We start from the raw sequence: 6,301 nt of genomic DNA, 5'->3' as shown, positions 1-6,301 counted from the left end.
GAAATATAATACTATACAACATGCAGCAACCGCAAGAATCTAAGTACATATTTTCTCTGAAAACTGCAAATAAGGTGCCATTTTTGGTCCTGTGCAAAAATTTGAATTACACCTGAAAAGTGAATATGCTATTTAACTTATGAGTGACTTCTCCTTTCTGATTGAGAAACAGAAAACAATCACTGCTCCTCTTTATTTTCTTGATTTTATAATGATCAGGCCATGTATTGTTGTCCCAGGCTTGTTGATAGATTTATATGCATAATTTGTTATCAGCATTATTCATCTATGACTTCCAGAAAGCTTTGTTTTAGAACAGTTAGGTGGTTTTCGACTTAACAACAAATACATTTAGGTTCTGAAGAATGCATATTTGCCTTGTTGCAGATTCAGGTCTAAAGTTTGAACTGCAATGAATATAAGATTGCCAAGGCTTCTAACACCCACACAGCTCTCACAAATTATAAGGAGCCAGAAAAACCCTTTAAAGGCTCTTCAAATATTTAGAGAGGCAAAATGCTGATACCCTAGTTATCGATACGATGGGCCTGTCTCTAATACAATTATCAGCATCCTTGGAAACTCAGGCAGGATAGCTGAGCTGAAAGAAGTGATCTGCCAAATGAGAGATGACTCTTGTGAATGTCAAGATTCAGTTTTTGCTGGTGCCATCCGAACTTATTCAAAGGCCGGTCTTTTAGTTGAAGCCATTGCACTATTTAGAAGCCTTCCCCAATTCAACTGCGTGAGCTGGACACAATCTTTTAATACACTTTGGGAGATAATGGTGAAAGAATCTAAATTAGAGACTGCTCATCTCATCTTCCTGGAGAATTATTCTAGCTGGGAAGTGAAGTCTACGACCCAATCTCTGAATTTGCTTATAAATGCTCTGTGTCAGTTGAATCGTTCTGATCTTGCTTTAAATGTTTTCCAAGAAATGTATTACCAATGCTGCAATCCTGACAGGGAAACTTATAGGATTCTCATGAGGGGTCTCTGTCAAGATGGGAGGCTCAATGAAGCTACGCATTTGCTGTACTCAATGTTCTGGAGGATATCCCAAAAGGGTAGCAGCGGAGATGTTGCTATATACAGAATTCTCTTGGATTCTCTGTGTGATAATGGAGATGTTGAGGAGGCAATAAATATTCTTGGTAAAGTTTTAAGAAAGGGACTTAAGGCTCCAAAACGATACCGCAAGCATCCGGATCTTAGCGAATGCTATTCTGGTGGCAGAGCGGATATTACAAGCATGAAGATTTTGATAAATGAAGCTTTGATTAGAGGTGGAGTTCCAAACACAGATGGTTACAGAACAATGGCCATTGACCTTTACTCTGAAGGAAAGATTAATGGAGGTGATAAAGTACTGAGTGAAATGCAGGACAGAGGCTTCAGACTATCATCACTGGTCTTTGAAGCTAAGGTCGCTGCATTATGTAGAGATGGTAGAGTTGATGATGCAGTAGCAGTACTTGAAGGAGAGATGGTGGAGAAAAATTGCGTTCCATCTGTGAAGCTATACAATGCTGTAATAAAAGGTCTTTCTGAAAGACGAAAATCTATGTTTGCTATCAGGTACTTAGAGTGGATGTCCAGGCAGATTGGCTGTGGACCTGACCACGAGACATATACTCTCTTAGTAGATGGCCTTTGTAATGAAGGTAAATATGTTGAAGCAAGAAATATAGTCGAGGAAATGTCAAATAACTCTTTGTGGCCTAGAAATGAAACTTACAATAAACTCATCCAAGGTCTTTGTTTGACAGGAAGTTCTTATAAAGCCATCATGTGGTTGGAGGAGATGATCAGCGAAATAAAAATACCAGAACTTTCTACATGGAATTCATTGGTGTCTTCAGTTTGTTCTGAATCTGTTTGTACTTGGATTTTCTCTGACACATTGAAATTACTGGTAGATTCTTCTTGATAGTGTAACTAGAGCATTCTCTTGTATTTAGGTCCGTGTACTGGTTGGTGGTTTCTCATAGAAAGCTGTATATGCAATCTCTTTCACCCAATAATCCAAGAAATTAGTAAATTGAAGCCGATAGAAGAATGGAAGGAAGCAATACTTTGTACTGAATTGGCGTGTGCTTGAAATACTAATGGAAATTTTGCCTTTTTTACTGGGAGTATGTTTATTAAATATTCGAATGTATCTAATCATCAAGTCTGGCGTCCAAAAGATGATCTAATGAATGAATAGAGCTCCATTGATGCTTCTAGTTCAGGCTTTATATGCTTATTTGCATTTGTTCTGGTATTCTGGAAAGTAATGCTCAGAAGCATGATGCCCAAACGTTATCCGGATACACTTTATCTCCAACGATGGTATTTAGATTTATGATGTCCAGTGCTTAGCATTTTTAGTTGGTTTGGCTAATCTTTTGCTCTGAATTTGCTAGATTCCATAAGTCCTGTACATAGACTTTTATGGTGCCTTTATTTATTTGGTATCCTCAAAGTTTGCTGGATGTTACTTTGTGAAGCAAGGAGGATTAAGTCAATGTTCAGGGCGTGGCGGTTCCCTTGCCTAGCCAATTACATTCCCAATAGCTTTGCCGGTTGTTGAAGAACGTGCAAAAGCTGAGCGCTAGGTATTGATGTCATATACCCTGCACAGTTGATCCTAGATGTTTGTTAACTAAAGTTGTATATGATGCATGAATCAAGTTAGTAGTCAAAGGCCTTGATGTTTTGGTAAGTAAGTTTCTGTCATCAAGAAGATAGTCCAGGGATGAAAGCATTTACCCGCTGTTGCCGCCAATTGTAGTGGACAGTTGAGCGAGTCAATGTAGTTAGAGACCTTGCAGTTTATTAATATTAGTTCTATAGGTCATTTATGGGCATTGCCTCAACTACTTGTTTCCCCTAGTTTACTCCTTAATGCTGGGTAGATAAACTTGATCTTGCGCACGCAAAGCTACTAATTCCCTTCTCCTTTATTACTCCTGCAGCCTCCATGGTTCTATTGGATGTATTTTTCTCAGTTGTTGCTGCTGATGCTTCTGTACAGATGATTATCCCAGTGAACTTTGCCTATATGAGATAATCATGATTGGGTGATTAAAATTTGGTATAAGACAGATCTGAACCCAGAGGGAGAGCTTTTAAACTTTATTGACTATGTGGGGTTCAGTTTTGCCTCCCCTTCTCTTCTCCAGGTGCATGGATCAATGTTAGACATGCTAGCATTTTTTGTTGCATCTCTTCAAGAGAAATATATATCGTAACTGTCTCTGTCTTATGAATTTACTTTTCTATCCAACCATTTCAGTTTGAGTGATTACCACATGTGCAGTATGTGTCCTTTGATGCTCCAACAGCTATATGATTTTTTTGGAACTTTTGAGCTCTGTTCCCATGTACTACCAATAAAACCAGTTTTTTTTTTTTTTTTTCTTTTTTTCTTTCTTGGTTGCTCATGCAATAGGGGTCAGCAACAAATTAGTCCGCTTGACGCTTCTCTTTCGTATCACTGGATGTTAATTAGTTTGTTAATTGTATTCTAGGCTATATCACTGTGTCAATTTTCACTTCTGTATGACAGTTAAAAGCTTTTGAGATATGTTATATATTTGAATTGACAGCTGAGTTCTGAGTTAAGGGTCTGTTTGGTTGGAAGTAAAATGTTTTCCTTGGGAAAATATTTTCCTTGGAAGTAATTTTCCATGAAAATCATTTCCCTTTCATCATTTTCAGGTGTTTGGTTAGCCTATTGAAAATATTTTCTTACTTCATTTTTCTGGTGTTTGTTTAACTTTTGAAATATTTTCACTTTTATCTCTATCTTTACTTTCTACACATTATAACTACATACTTCTTCCCATGCAAAATAAGAAAATTTATCTCATTGTTTAACTTTAAAAAATCTTGGAGAAATGTATATATGAATAAAAAATATCTCCTTAAGCAATAAACAAATTGCTGGTCATTTAGTGTCAAATATCAATCACATGCAATGCTTATTGTGACATATATCTTGCACTCTCACTGCTGAAAGTTTCTCTAGAAAAGAATGTCCCTATTATACATAATTAATTACTAGCATAGGATGAGCAGGATGAGATTTTTTTTTTTATTTTGAATATACTAGGGGGAGGGTTGGGTTGGGTTGGGTTGGGTGGTACGGGGAAGGGAGTGTAAGGAAGAGGTTTTGGGTTCGAGTCCTCCTGTTTACACTAAAAAAAAAAAAAGAACATACTACAAGATATTTTCAGTAAGTTTGGAACATATTACAGGCGGGATGCATGCATTTCGGAAAACAACTTCAGTAAGTTTGGAAGGGAAGTTGTTTTCCATAAGATGAGTGAAAATATTTTACATAGGAAAATGTTTTCAGAAACTTTTGTGCAACCAAACACGGGAAATTAGAAAAATATTTTCCTGGAAAACATTTTCACCCGAAACAAACGGACCCTAAATGTTGATCAATATCAATACATGTGTAGTAGTTTCTATACAAGAATAGTGCCAGGCAAAAGTTGTTTATAAATATCTCCAGTGTAGTTCCTGTCAGGACAATGTTTAGCTCTTGATAGAGAATAATTGCACGCTTTAGTAAGAGTAACTGAGATTGCACGATTAACGCTCTTGTACCTACTTTTCCTGAACCAATTGCTGGCCTCTTCTTCGCGATTCCTCTAGGACTAAGGAGTATACCTTGTTCATCCAAACAAGGTAATTAGCATATTCATCTACAGTTTTCTGCCTTTCTGAATTCCTTCTTTGTCCATTGCATGCTAGTATTTCAGCATCAGCTTTCTCTCACAATATTCATTTCCCCTAGTTTTGTGATTGATTTGCTTTTCTTTCGTCACCTAGAAGGATGTTTGCACCAGTGATGAGTTGATACGCAAATGTATCTCAAACTCTGCTAACTTGAATGATTTCCATCCAAATTCCAAATAAGTCCAGAATACAAAAAGGTTATGTGGGAGTTTTTGAATAATAAGAAAGTATCGTGATTGTAACGTAAGACCAAACCACGAGAGTTTTCTATATTTAACTCTTAAGTTTTTTTTCTCTTATTGAAAAATTATTCAATAATAAGTTGGATTGTTTTATTAATTAGGTAATTAATGATTTCTTATTTTCTCTACTAAACGAATAACTTGTCATTGTTACCATTAAAATTGAAACCTCAAATTGAAGTAGAGAAATTTTAATATGCAAAGAAACTGACTTATTCAATACTAAATCTGATACAACTCATTATGTAAATTTGAACACTAAATACAGTTTGCCTGTTGGATAATTATAGACAATTGAATATCGACTTTTATATATTTTATAAATTTGTCTTTATGTTGGTTTATTCATTTGTGATGTTATTAATGTTATATTGTATTAGTTATATATATGATTTAATTTCATCAAAAATAAGATATTATAAAAATAATGAACCAAAGAATAAAAATAAAATTACATTATAACACATTTTTCTGAGGAAAAACAAATTTCAGGACAATCTTCAATAGTTTCTTTTGCTCCTTTGTTAACATTTGTAGATGCAGTAAAACAAATTCCTTTGGCACAATAAACTTTATAAAACTTGCATTTGCATTAAAAGATAAAGGAACAACTTATCACTTATTTTTTGCAGTAGGTTTTGCTCAAGCAATTCAAAACTATTTAATTAATTAAAAATGTTCTATTTTGTATTATCAAACACATTTAAACATGTGAGCTCTATATCCATTAAATTTAAGTGCAAAATTATTTTGGCACAATAAACATTATAAATCTTGCATTTGCATTAAGTAGTAAGTGAATAATTTATCACCTATTTTTGTAGTATGTGTTGCTTAGGAAATTCAGAACCACTTAATTAATTAAAAAAGTTCTACTATTATTAAATATGTTTGAACATGTTAACTCTGAATCCATTAAATTTAAATATTGAATTAAGTTATCTAACAGGGTCTAAGTATCATTTTTTCCCGCTACTAGTAATGCGTAATTTTTCTTTTTCTTTGATAAGTGGAAGATCTTGAACCTATGACTTTCTACTTACAAGTTACAAGCCCTCCCACTCTACCATTCAGCCCAACCTTCTTGCAAGTAATCTGCAATTTGGTTACTCGTAATCAAGTAATAAGACAATTTGCAATTTTTTCACAAGTCACAAGTTGAATTGAATTTAATTGGTTACTAAAAACCAAATTATTTGTCCAATAAGCTGATTTTAAAAAAATATATATATATATACTACAGCAATAAGGCAACGCACCACATAATTTGACTCCACATGTTTCTTTGCCATCGGGCCAACGTTAGGCCATTGTTAATACTG

At 34.7% G+C, this 6,301-nt stretch overlaps 1 pseudogene; it reads left to right on the top strand.

Annotated features, from left to right (window-relative positions):
• Positions 1–412: 412 nt before the first annotated feature.
• Positions 413–1,933, top strand: LOC113756358 (annotated as a pseudogene).
• The last annotated feature ends 4,368 nt before the right edge of the window (positions 1,934–6,301 follow it).

Source organism: Coffea eugenioides, unplaced genomic scaffold, assembly GCF_003713205.1.
Source record: "Coffea eugenioides isolate CCC68of unplaced genomic scaffold, Ceug_1.0 ScVebR1_2205;HRSCAF=3194, whole genome shotgun sequence".
Lineage (NCBI taxonomy): Eukaryota > Viridiplantae > Streptophyta > Magnoliopsida > Gentianales > Rubiaceae > Coffea > Coffea eugenioides.
Note: the sequence above shows the minus strand (reverse complement) of the source record. Positions and strands in the feature narration are given on the sequence as shown.